The sequence below is a fragment of the Mizuhopecten yessoensis genome, unplaced genomic scaffold, assembly GCF_002113885.1.
Source record: "Mizuhopecten yessoensis strain PY_sf001 unplaced genomic scaffold, ASM211388v2 scaffold6683, whole genome shotgun sequence".
NCBI lineage: Eukaryota > Metazoa > Mollusca > Bivalvia > Pectinida > Pectinidae > Mizuhopecten > Mizuhopecten yessoensis.
Window position 1 is genome coordinate 2,182,510 of NW_018406672.1, and position 14,592 is coordinate 2,197,101.

The following is a 14,592-nucleotide window of genomic DNA, read 5'->3' on the forward strand; positions in this document are numbered from 1 at the left end:
TAACGGACGACGGACGACGGACGACGGACGACGGACGATGGACGACGGACGACGGACGACGGACGACGACGGACGAAAACGGATAGTAATAGGTCACTTGAGCTAAAGCTCAGGTGACCTAACAAGAGGAAAACTAGAGAGTTTCAGTGTCTATCCATGCCCAATGCCAATCATACACTTTAATGATGCTGATATCAAAGAATTAAAAATGCACAGCATCAAAATGAGATGTGAATTCCTTGACAAGGGAAGTAACTCTAAGTCAGAAAAACCACTTTTTATTACTGCATTGTCTTTAAAGAAGGGGGGATAATTCAAGATGGAAAAACGGCTCTGAGGAAGAACCCATCTTTATGATTACACCTCGGGCAGTGGTCCGCTTTACCTCAATAGACCTTCCCTGCAAACTAATCTTATCTAGACCTACCATAACACTGGCAACAAGATGATGACGTCTACATAAAGCCAAACTAAGTGATCCGTCGTGGACAAAAACCAATGTCAAGGACATACTGGGTGTAAAATGTCAAGGACGTACCAGAAGGAATCAATACGCTTATTGTTTTGGTTGGAAATACAAAGTAGCCATGCCTCCATTTTATGTGAAGTTAAGGGATTTGAACTCGGTGATCGGAAGCTATAACACCGAATTCTGTCTAAATGTTGGCAAAACAGCCAGAAAAGGAAGCATCATTACGTTAGATTTGACCTTGACAGACTGTTTCGAACTGATGAAATTCCACTCCAGGGACGCCACAAAATGCCATCCTAGTCTAGAGTAATTCTCATAACAGTTTCTTGAAAGCAAGAATAAAATCTCAAAAAAATACATCATTACAATACTCCAGCATTTTGCTTTCCAAATACATCACTAGAGTTTTTTCATTTCCAAATGATTTTTGTTGTTGTTAGCAATATATTGTTTTTATCATTGTTCCCAAAATTTCATTCAGTTAAGTACAAGTTTTGTATCTAGTAGAAAGCCTAGATATTGTGATGTTATGGAGATGTATGAAAATATGAAGTCCTTTAACATTGATAAGATTATCATACATTTTATGAGAAATATTGTTTCTCTGACTTAACTTCCGCCTGTAGTCCTAATATAGTTTTTGTCACCTCACCCATAGTCCTACCCTTATCACAATAACCTGTCCTGTTCATTGCCATTACTTGTCTGTGGTATCTAGACTTAAGCTATGTACCCCATCCTACACAATACATCTCCAGCACACACGCAGGCATACACACATAGGGAGATATTAGCCAGGTGGCATAGGACTAGTAGTTAGCGCCTGATAAGGCAGCTCCTGCGAATTTCTCAAAATAGTATCGATTAATGTATATGCTAATTATATTAATTATATATCTATGTACTGTAAAGCTCTTTAGAGTGGCTTATGTTAGCTAGATAGGGCACTATATCAAATGCTGTATATTTATTTATTATTTTATCCTCAATTAGCACCCGTCTTCATAGATGTCAAACACATCCTGAATTTTTACCTCAGAGATTATCTCAGAGGCAATTGCAATATGTATTTGACTTAACTATATAGTCTAGTACATGGAGGAAATGTCAGGTCTTGCCCGTAACTATTGTACAGCCATTGTCCCCTTGTTTAACTCATTCACCCCTGAAATTCCATAATGAACTATTCCAACATCTGAATTGGAAGAGTTCAAATGTTTCTTCAGGGGTGTATGAGTTAACCCATTCACCCCTTAAGTCACATTTGAACCGTACCAAATCATAGACTGGGCAAATCCAGTTTAAATATGTAGGGGTGATCGAGTTAATGTTAAAAGACGACGACTCAGCCTTCTCCTATACCGAGTCTGCTACAGATGCTGCACTTCTTGTTCTCCCAAATTAAGTATGATGAAATTAGATTGTAGACAAGAATATACATATACACTCCATAGTCCGTTACATAAAATTGTCAACCTTACGCCACTGGAAATAATGATTCTCATTTAGTGTCAAACACTGAAAAGGATGGCAGCCATCAAACAATTAACGTAAATGGTGATTTGTAAACATATGATTCCTCTAACTAACTCTGATTCGTCCCTGTTTCCACGACATCTTGGCCCTTCCTCTTACGACAGCGAGCATCACCTTACATTCCGATCACTAAACATCCAGACTTACCCTGCCGATCCTCCATAGGCCGTTTATTAGCTTACTCTCATGACATTAAGCAATTGACGGCACAAAAAAAGCTTGAGTTACCTCAGAGTATTAACAGTAATTCTTAAAGGACCGATATACATACACACACAGCACAAGGAGACGAAGCCCAAGGACGTTTATATCTACAAAAAGATATATCGAAGGAGACAAATAAGGGATATTTAACACCCGACAGACCTAAGAAAATGTTTCCTATCAGACAAATTCACTAATTCCAGGAGATATTTCGTACCATTGGACCATTATTTCTTTTGGGATGCTATAACCTTAGAAATGAACACTGGTATTTATTTCGAGACAGTTTCTGACTAGAATTTTTTGTACCAGGTTTTCAATTCAATTAATCAACAATGAAATCTTGTTACAGTGCAACAAATTGTCCAGCATTAGTTTGGCATTATAACAGAATATGGTGATATACTGACGTAGCTGGAAAAGGAATTGATAAGAAAATGGAAACCATGAAACATCTCATTATAGCGTTAGGTGCCAATTAAAACAAGAACATCCTATTAATGTTTTATCGTATATCTTTATTTAAAGTCACAAATGTTTTAATGTTTTCCATCTACAATACAGTATATAAACTTCTGAAAAAGAGAACAAAATTATTTTACGATCTTTTCAGGGGCCACGGTGGCCAAGTGGTTAAGGCTTCTGACATTCTGCTACCACTAGCACTATATACACTGGGTCGTGGGTTTGAGACCTACATCGGGCAGTTGCCAGGTACTGGCCGTAGGTCGGTGGATTTTCTCCTGGAACTCCAGCTTTCCTCCACCACCAAAACCTCGGCACGTCCTTAAAACGACCATAGCTGTTCATAGGACGTAAAACACAAACAAACCTAATTTTACGATCTTTTCAACAGGATCTTGAGATATAAAGTGTATAAGGTCCTTTACGTTACATCGTTTCAACAGGTGACAAAGTCACACATTTGAACATCTCTATATCTTGACACAAATAGTTGATGTTTTTATTGTCAAATGCAAAAATAGCTATAGACAAAGAATGATATAACACAAGTAATTAATGATTGCCAATCTCACTCAGAATTGTCTAGTCTGTATCGTATTAATCAATGTTACGGAAAAAAAAATGCAGAAAAGAATAAGAATTACTTAAGATCAGGTTAAACCATTAGGCACACAATTACCAATGCATGGTTTTCATTAAGATAGAAAAGAAAAGAAAAAAACAAGCATTGAAATAAGAACAAAGCACATATCAAGATGTTGTCACATTCAGACGTTTTCCACGGTAACTCTGACCCAATGTCCGCGTAACAAAACAATTCCTTTCTAGGGTATCATATTAAATAGGTCATTGAAATAATGACTCATCACTGGACATTTTTTTTAAAATGTCCCATTTCCCCAAAAAAATTGGAATTCAATCTTTGGGGCGAGAATGAGCTTATGCTTAACAATCGAAAACATATCAAATGTAACAGTCCCTGTGGGGGATCTCAGAACACCGACAAGGCTCCTTAAATACAATCATCTAATTTCACCGCCACGGCAGTGGAGCAATTTCTTGGGAAACAGATATTGCAGCAATTAGGCTGAAGGCTTTATAATGCCGAGGATAGCATACTGTTTCGGATTCTGAAAGACTGACCAATATTATCTTTAACTCAAAAAGACAACACAATTTTTTTTCGAAATTGTCATAAAGGGACGTAATGACAATGTTGTCTGAATGACTTTGATGATTTCTGATGTAACTTTATCTTTAATGAGAGGCAGAATGGAACCGACAACCAGCGTCAATATCACTGGACCACAGTATAAGGAAGATATAGCTACGAGGGTAACAGATTTAGACGGTCCTTTTGACACGTTCGTATATTACAAACCTTAACTGAAGGTTATTTCCTCAATATCTTACATTGTAATAGTTGTCAGGCAAAGTATACTATACTATATGGCGGTCGGGTGGTGCGGAGGATAACCCACTCGTCTAACGCCAAGGTGGTTTGGGTTCGATTCCCCGGTCAGACGTGAAAGGGTCCGGGTTACCTGCCCGACTACATGGGTTTTCTCCAGTTTCCTCCCAAATAAACACCCTTGCATGCAAACATCCAGGCCAACAAGTGTCTTTGATATAAGATGGAATAACTTGTTTCATAATAATGGTAAAATAATTAAAGTTTATATATAAAAGAATATATTCTATTAACATATTATATATATACATAAATATATATGATAAATTACATAACAACCAAGGTGATCGTGTGTAAATGATCTGCAGCCCCAGTACATTATAATATTGGAATGTGGAAAACTTTCTCAAAAGATTTCATTTACGGATACCTTTACCACTGCCATAAACTGTAACTAAGTGACGGGTAAACAGAAAGTCAATCTGAAGATCTTATGACAGATGATCTTATGACTGATGATCTTATGACTGATGATCGTATGACAGATGATTTTATGACAGGTGATGTCTTATGACAGGTGATCTCTTATAACAGGTGATCTCTTATGACAGGTGGTCTCTTATGACAGGTGGTCTGATATGACAGTTAATCTTATGACAGGTGATCTTATGACAGGTGATCTCTTATGACAGGTGATGTCTTATGACAGGTGATCTCTTATGACAGGTGATGTCTTATGACAGGTGATCTCTTATGACAGGTGATCTCTTATGACAGGTGATGTCTTATGACAGGTGATGTCTTATGATAGGTGATCTCTTATAACAGGTGATCTCTTATGACAGGTGATCTCTTATGGCAGGTGGTCTCTTATGACAGGTTATCTGTTATGACATGGGATCTCTTATGACATATGATCTTATGACAGGTGATCTGGTATGACAGTTAATCTTATGACAGGTGATCTTATGACAGATGATCTTATGACAGGTGATCTTATGACAGATGATCTTATGACAGGTGATCTTAGGACAGGTGATCTTATGACAGATGATCTTAGGACAGGTGATCTTATGACAGATGATCTTATGACAGATGATCTTAGGACAGGTGATCTTAGGACAGGTGATCTTATGACAGATGATCTTATGACTGGTGATCTCTTTTAACAGGTTATCTCTTATGACAGGTGATCTTATGACTGATGATTTTATGACAGGTGATTTTATGACTGATGATCTTATGGCTTCTGATATTATGACAGGTGATCGTATGACAGACGATCTTATGACAGATGATCTTATGACTGATGATCTTAGGACAGGTGATCTTAGGACAGGTGATCTTAGGACAGATGATCTATGACAGATGATCTTATGACAGGTGATCTTATGACAGGTGGTCTTATGACTGATGATTTTATGACATATGATCTTATTACTGATGATTTTATGACAGGTGATCTTATGACATATGATCTTATGACATATGATCTTATGACAGGTGATCTTATGACAGATGATCTTATGACAGGTGATCTTATGACAGATGATCTTATGACAGATGATCTTATGACTGGTGATCTCTTTTAACAGGTTATCTCTTATGACAGATGATCTTATGACAGATGATTTTATGACAGGTGATCTTATGACAGATGATCTTAGGACAGGTGATCTTATGACAGGTGATCTTATGACAGCTGATCTTAGGACAGATGATCTTATGACAGGTGATCTTATGACTGATGATCTTATGACAGGTGATCTTATGACAGGTGATCTTATGACAGGTGATCTTATGACTGATGATCTTAGGACAGGTGATCTTATGACAGGTGATCTTATGACAGCTGATCTTAGGACAGATGATCTTAGGACAGATGATCTTAGGACAGGTGATCTGATAAAACTGGTGCCTTATCCTGAAGGGTGATTTGTCAGGAGATTCACTCTCCTGAAATTTGGTCTCTCTTGACAGGTAATTGTTCTTGACAAGTGGTCTCTCAAGACAGGGTGTTCTCTCATTGTCAGGTAATTACTTTTCAGAAAAGTGGCCCCAAATGATATAACAAATTTGCCTTGAACTTTAATTAAGCATACAAGATCAACCTTACATCAATTAGATTCACAACATTCTTAAACGGTCCTACAAGCCAGATAGTTATTGAAGAGAATAAGTTTATCTAGGTCGCTGCCAAAAACAGAAACAAAATGCTGAAATAGTGTGAATGCAGCATTCAGTTAAAAGTTTTGATAAATTTCTTTTTCCTCAATAACCTTGATCTCTGACACACTTGGTCAAAAATCAATCGTCGACACTCTCTTTCCTCACTCCCATTTGATAGAACTCCATTAGCTCCACTAAAAGTTATTGATCAGGAAGAAAAATTTGAGACATATGGACATGACCATGTGATGGATAGTTAGGGTAATGTTTCTCCCTGCAACCTCCCAAATATCAGGTCTGGGGGTGATAGATCGCAACCTGATAAAAAGATCTATGGACAAAGGACACAAGATGGATCTACCCTCAGCTTAACACTGACAAGGCTTCATATTGAAGTCAACAGCTATCTCAAGTTTCCATTTTCAAGTTTTGCAAAGAAACAGGCAATCATGAAGCCTTTTATCCTCCCCAACATTATTCATTTAGAAGCAACAATGTGACTCCTTCCATGAAACACCAGCAAATTTCTTTGGTGATCTTCCTATACCATTTTTGGTGCCAAAATTCCCTTTCCATCTTACTACATTTTTCTTTAAGGTTGTTTTTCTATAGATATATATAAATTATTCAAACAATATTAAGTTTCTCTTATTTGAGGAAAAAAAAGCTAATTTTCTAAAATGAAAAAGATAAATTTTTGATGGCAGTTCTTTGACCATGTTTCCTTCCTCCCCTGCCTTACTACCTCCCTGATGATTTTTTGTGGATTTCCTGTCAGCGTCTGACAAAGCTCTCTCCTGTAAGCTCTTGAAATTTTCTGTTTTCCACGTTTATACATATTTAGCACCTTACTTTTGGTTTGGTTTGTTTGTGTTTTACATCCTATTAACAGCTATGGTCATTTGAGGACATGCCAGGTTTTGGTGGTGGAGTACCTGGTGACTGCCCCACATAGGTTTCGAACCCGCAACCCAGTAGTGGAGGTCAGACGCCTTAACCACTTGGCCACCGCGGCACCCTGTTAGCGCCTTACAGATTGGTTTAGTTTGGTTTAGTGTTGTTTAACGTCCTGTCAACAGCTATGCATGGTCATTTAAGGACGACCTCCCTTGTGTGCAAGATGCATGTGTGTAGGAGTAGAAACTACCGTTTTTACAGACTCAGGTATGTCTCGGCCAGGGGACAGAACCCAAAGCCTTCCTCACCGGGGCGAACACTCAACTAAAGGACAAAAGTGAGGCATTGTCAAGGACGACATAAGGAAGAAGAAAATTGTTTAAAAAGAGGAGAAAAGATAAGATCCCAAATTTAGTCGCCTTATACGATCATGCAATGGGGGCAGCAGATACAATTCTTACGCCCTACCTGCAGGGACTCGCCTTACAGTAACTTTGCAAATTATATAAGGTGTTATATAAATGTTAAACATTATTACTATATTGTATATTTTATTATTTTACCTTTCAACATTCTAACAACAACTTGTTCGACAAAAGAGCAAAACTTTTAAATGTCCACAACAATCAAATAAATAAACAAAATATCCTAGCAGACCAACTTGTACATATTGTGAGATAATTTATTTCCACTATTCAACGTTATCATTATATCTTTAAATAGGAAGTAACGACTAGGAGTTCTACTTAATGTCAAAAGTATGAATTTTGGATCAAAATTCTGGAGATCCCCCCCCCCCCCCCCCCCCCCCACCGCCCAAAAGAACCAGGAGGGTTGACAGGTCTCAGAGCGCTAGTGTGCGACCTGACAGGCAATGCTGACTTCACTCATTCTCCTCAATTCACCATGTCAGTTATATTTTTTTTGGAATCTTATACCATCTGTTTCTTAATTGGCTGAAACTTGTGAACAAAATGCAATTGAATGTTGAAAAAGTGAGCTAGCAGGGGTTAACCTTTTCACAACCCCCAACACACAAAACCTATATGGACATTTTACACCTCTGCCTTTCCCGACTTCCATGTATGACAAAAGAAATCGGACCATGTCACTGGTCCGTCGAGCCCGTGAGCTCGGGCCATCTGGAATGACTGGCCAACTTTTGACATAATCATCCAGAATGATTCGTCAGAAAACGCACCCAACTTGTCAGACCTTTTAACACAGAAGTTTCCGTAAATCTGTCCAATCAAATCACGCCACAAATGCTTTGTGACCTTCCAGACCTCGGGGAAAAAAGGCATCCAAGTCATAGCATCCATATTATATTAAACTCTCGGGACTTGGCCGAAAAATATTTGGCAATTTTTTTATGACAAAAGTCTGCTTCCTAATTGGATCACAATCACTATAAAATGTCTGTTCACTCTCTATGAGATCAGCATGTAAATCATGGTCTGTGAAACGTTTGATTTTCTTTTTATGCATTGTGTTCGTCCACGACACCAGATATCTTCCAGGAATTGTAATTATGGGAAGACTATGTCTCGTTCAGGACTTTGGCAAATATAACATAAAATATCAGTAAAGTTAGCAGACACCAAATAAATCAGACCACAAACATCGACCAATCACCCCTCATGGTTACTATGTATAACAGTAACTATCTCTTTATTTATACATCATTCGTCTTTATATAATAATAATAATAATAATAATAATAATATAATTGATATAGCGCCCTATCTAGTTAACCTAAGCCACTCTAAAGAGCTTTACAGTACATATATATACAATTAATACAATTAGCATATACATTAATCAGTTCAATTTTGAGGAATTTGCAGAAGATGCCTTATCAGGCACTAACTACTAGTCCTATGCCACCTGGCTAATATCTCCCAATGTGTGTATGCTTGCGTGTGTGCTGGAGATGTAATATATAATTATGAAACTCTCTTTCATTGTTTTTGCGTTTATCTGTTATCCAGTAACTTTGTAACTAAATATATCAGTAATTCTCTTTTTACTACCTGTAATTGTATCTGTCATTGTAACTGTGGAACTATCATCATAACTATATTGTTAAATCTTTAATTAACACGTTTTAATTGTACCTTTCTCTTTTATTACTAAATATGTATCAGCCTCTTATCTCCCTTTATTTAATTTGGGTGGTCGGATAGTGCAGTGGATAGCACAATTGTCGTTCTCCAAGGTGGCCGGGGTTCGATTCCTCAATACGCAGGAAAAGGTATGGGGTCACCTGCTCAACCACGCAGGTTTTCTCCGGGTATGCTGGTTTCTTCCAAAATTAGACCCTCTGTGCGCTTCCATCGGGGCCAACAAAATTGATAAATACAAGTTCATAAAACTTGTAAATGTAAATTTAAGAAAGTTTCTAAAAAAAAATTATATTTCATATCTGTCTTTATTTACCATTTCCTTCAGACGCTACATCTCTTTGTTACGATGCATATTAGCAACTGTATCTATGTTAGGAGATATCCAACATCACACGTCACAAAGCTTATCCAGAGCAATAGAAACAACACATTCACCAGACTTACATTTGCATTAACAGTTAATTTAGCTAATTATTTTCGACATTGCATGCCCTTTCTTTGTGATCTGGCATCCATCTTTATTCTAAGGCTTCAAACTTTTTTTTTCTTATTTAAAAACCACCAAGTACAGAAACATATCTGCAGGAAACAATGGTCATTTTTCAGGCTAATTTTTGATGAATGCAACTGTATGTGAAAATAACAATCCTTGCTCTGCTGTCATCCTATTAGGCCAGACGCTCTAATAACTCATCTACAGAAAAATAATGGGAATATTTTTTTAAAAATCAAAAAAAAATCAAAAAAATCCAAGAGAGGCAGACAGAAGCCCTAAAATATAAAAAAAGTTTTTTCTTTTTCAGACGTAGAATTTTTGTAAAAGCCAGTCAATGTTGGAAGCACTCGGTGTTGAGTCAGCAATCACTCAAATATTTTTTGTCTGGGGGTATCTGAACAAAGTCTTGTATGATACGATTGGTATTTCTCAAAGAGGACATGTTTTCATTTTGCATCAAACACAAACTTGTCTGAATCTTTCAGCATTTTATCACAATTGAAAATTCTACTCTTCATGCAAGTTTGAAAACATCATATTTTCCTTTTAATGCAGAAAAACATGTTAAGTTGAGGAATCAAATAAAAGATCTGTTGGCTTTTCTAGTGATAAAATGATATAGAATGTTTAAGTATAATAATATAAGGAGTCTAGTCACAGGTCTAGAGTCCTTCAGAGTCTAGTTAATTCTCTTTACAGTCTAGCCTACGTCTTATATCAATTAAGTTTCTCTGTGACTAAATCTCAGAGTCTAGTTATTTCTCTTTGTTTTCTTTACAGTTTAGCCTATGTCTTACATCAATTAAGTTTCTCTCTGACTTCTCAGAGTCTAGTTATTTTTCTTTGTTTTCTTTACAGTCTAGCCTACGTCTTATATCAATTAAGCTTCTCTGTGACTTCTCAGAGTCTAGTTAATTCTCTTTGTTTTCTTTACCGTCTAGCCTACGTCTTATATCAATTAAGCTTTTCTGTGACTTCTCAGAGTCTAGTTAATTCTCTTTGTTTTCTTTACAGTCTAGCCTACGTCTAACATCGATTAAGCTTCTCTGTGACTTCTCAGAGTCTAGTTAATTCTATTTGTTTTCTTTACAGTCTAGCCTACGTCTAACATCAATTAAGCTTCTCTGTGACTTCTCAGACTCTAGTTAATTCTCTTTGTTTTCTTTACCGTCTAGCCTACGTCTAACATCAATTAAGCTTCTCTGTGACTTCTCAGTCTAGTTAATTCTCTTTGTTTTCTTTACAGTCTAGCCTACGTCTTATATCAATTAAGCTTCTCTGTGACTTCTCAGAGTCTAGTTATTTCTCTTTGTTTTCTTTACCGTCTAGCCTACGTCTAATATCAATCAAGCTTCTCTGTGACTTCTCAGAGTCTAGATTCCTTGATTTTTTTTTAAAGAACTCATGTTACTATATTAGTAGGATTGTTATAGAGTGAGTTATACAAGCCCCTGATACGCCAAATGTTTGAATAAGACTTTAGTACATGTTCTTTGCTTGCTCATACATATATTTGTCTTGATTCAAGTAATAAACAGGTAAACTGTTTCATTTTGTGAAGTATGTATCAATAAATGTTTTTACCAGAAGAGCTAGCTTAGCTAGCAGTCCAGTTGATAATTAGCAATACAAAAAACATGATCACAAAACATTAAATAATACTATACAAACTTTCTTTCTCTGAACATTTGGTTTGGTCTATTTTTTTTGAACGTCCTATTAACAACTAAGGTCATTTAAGGATGTGCCTTCATGTGTGAAGTGTATGCGTGCTTGCGTGTGTATATAATGCAGGAGACAGGGTATGTTGGTGTGCTTTCTCTAAACAAATTCCACACAAAAGTGTGCTATCCCCAAAGTACAAGCCGCAAGAAAATACAACTTTACAATTTAGAAACCTAAATATGTATTAGTTACTGACGGATCAGAGGCCATGGCCCAGAGCAAACTACCAGACTGGAAGTAATGAATATTCATGAGGTTCACATGCTCTTTTTGTCCCAACAATAGGAGAAACATACTGTGACCTGTTGTTTCTGTTTCTCTTCAAGATTCAATTTATTTTTTCCATTTCGTTTAGTGTATTTGCTGCAGTTCCATTATACACTTACTTAAAATCAAATTTAGGAGCTGGGTCTCATAGCTTTAGTAGACTTTGAATATTCATGAGGTATCGGGTCCTCCCTTCCAGAGGACACACACTGTATACAACAGATAAACTTGTTTCACGTTACTCTGGTTTCATTGCAAGAAAGGTCAATATAAAACCTTAGATTTTTTTTTACAGATGTACAGTAACACGCTTCAAAGTAATTTTGTTAGAATTGGTCACGATGACCTTCGTTTGTGACCTTCACCTTCGTGAATATTCTTTCATTATTCTTTGATTTCGTTTTACTTCTTGGTCAATCACATCAATATCATATTTTACAAAAACCCATGTGTTAAACTATCGCTGCATTTCTACAGCCTTATACTTACAATAGGAAAAGTGCAATTGAAGCCAGTAAAATTATCACAAACTTCAGTCATAGAAACTTTATTATTTCAAATATAACACAACACTATTTCTTTATTGCCCAAATATCTTGAAAATTTCTCTGGTCCAAAACACTGACACAGCAATGTTCCAGTGCAATTCTTTTGCAGTCGACTTGTTTTCAAGATTTAACATCATTTCTATAATTTTGGATTAAGAAAGACATTTTACAATTATCAGAATTTCACAATCAACAAATTTAAAAGAAATATTTTAGAAAAAAAAGAGAATGTACAGGAGGTATTTATTGAAAAAAAGAAGTGCTGATATACGATTGATTATATCTGTAAGAAAATTATAACGTTCTTGGCATTCTCTTTCTGTTTCAGATAAATGGTTATGAGACAGAAAACTAATATTCTATTATGGCCCTTTCCCAAGGGAACTGTTCTCTTATAGTGTTGTCTGGGGCACTATACCTCTCCAGACAACACTATAAGAGAACTGTTCCCGAGGGAAAGGGTCATAATAGATTAAGTACATCACATGACTGTCATTTGACAATAAAAAGTAACATATTTAATAATCAACAACAAATGACAATAAGATAATTTGTTGAGTAGATATATCCTTTTTTGTTGCGTATTCAATTCACTTGATTGAATCACCGCTAGGTCACATACGGTTCTCCTTTCCAGTAAGAAGTCTTTAAAGTCTTCGACCACAAATGGTGTCGCCTGCTTCGTCTTTATGCATTGTTGAGCCTCTGCGAAGCAATCGGTATTCCTGGTCCCTATATTTGAAGCCATTTTGGCAGACGACAACAATGAAGTGAAAGAAGAATATGTACAGCGCCCCCTAGGAGAAGGAGCGCAACTCTTAGCGTCACGCTACTTTTCCCGCACTCTCAGCGGTCCATAAAAAAGGTATAGTGCCTGTCTCCAGGTATAGTTCCCGTCGTCAAGGGCGGATGCTAATAACTATACCTAATAGAACAAGGGTAGTTATCCAATAGCTATCCTAGAAATTATCATGTGATGTACTAAACCATATTATATGGGTACTTGTAGGTGACTTACACTTTCCAAATTGAGTCAAATACGCACTGAAAAAAGGCTCGGTGGAACAATAGTTGTTTCAAATATGTAAACGGTTGAGCGAGATAACAGTCCGATGACAGCCATTGCCTATATATATATAATTAGTTTCCTCAACATCTGGAAACATGGAACAACACAGTTGCTATTAATATTTTCCATTTCAACTTTTTCATATAGTTCCTCACGGTTTGGGTTTCGTTTAGAAGTCATATAGTCATACCATGAAAAAAGTTCACAATCTATATAAATACAGTTCTTGGCAGCGGTATGGGTATCGTTAAGTAATTTAAAAATCAGTAGGCTGTCGGTTAATATAGATTTTGTCTATAACATCAACACCAGCAGTATTAAATTGCAAGCCGAACTGACTAATATTTACCATAACCAGATACTAAACGACAAAATCCAGACTCCATCCCTGCCTGTATGTCCGAAAAAGGAAATCTGACCTCAGGTTCATAAAAAATGTTAAGAGACCCAGTGTGTCTGCAGACTGTTTCACTCTATTACCCCAGGCATAACAACTGGTAAACCATTGATTTGCTTTTATTGGAAAACATTAGAATTACCCCCCTAGGTCTCGATACTAATTTTTATGGTTACAATAAAGTCTCTCTATGATGACCCGACGTGCCACTGTTGACATTTACTGCGGAGCTGTTATCCAACATTTGCTGCGGAGCCATTATCAAACGCAAGTTTGGACGGGAGGGACGATAAAATTTAGGTACGACAATGCAGAGACCGTGTCCTAGTTCTGCATCATCATAAACAAGAAACAAACCTGTGAAATATGACAAAATCACAGACTTTCGACTCAGAGGAGAGGAATTTGCAGCGTGTCTTTAATACATAACTTTTAATTAAAACTGACTCTAACGATCAACTAGGGAAAAATTGTCATAAAATTTTCATCATAAATTTACATTTCAATTTTTTTTCTCCATGAAAAATATTGAAATTCAGAGACATAAATCTTGATGAATACAGACTTTGTCATAAATGAAAGCTTCCATTCTTGTTATGCTGACGACAAACAAATGTAATGTACATCAGTGTGTAATTCCGTAAGTATTCATGACAATTTTTTGGGCAGCTTTAGATATTGTTATTCAAACTGAGGCTGCAGACATCAACTTCTTTCAGTGGAACCTTGTTAGTCTGGACACTGTGGTTTGTGTGTACAGTGGAACCTTGTTAGTCTGGACACTTTGTTTGTGTGTACAGTGGAACCTTG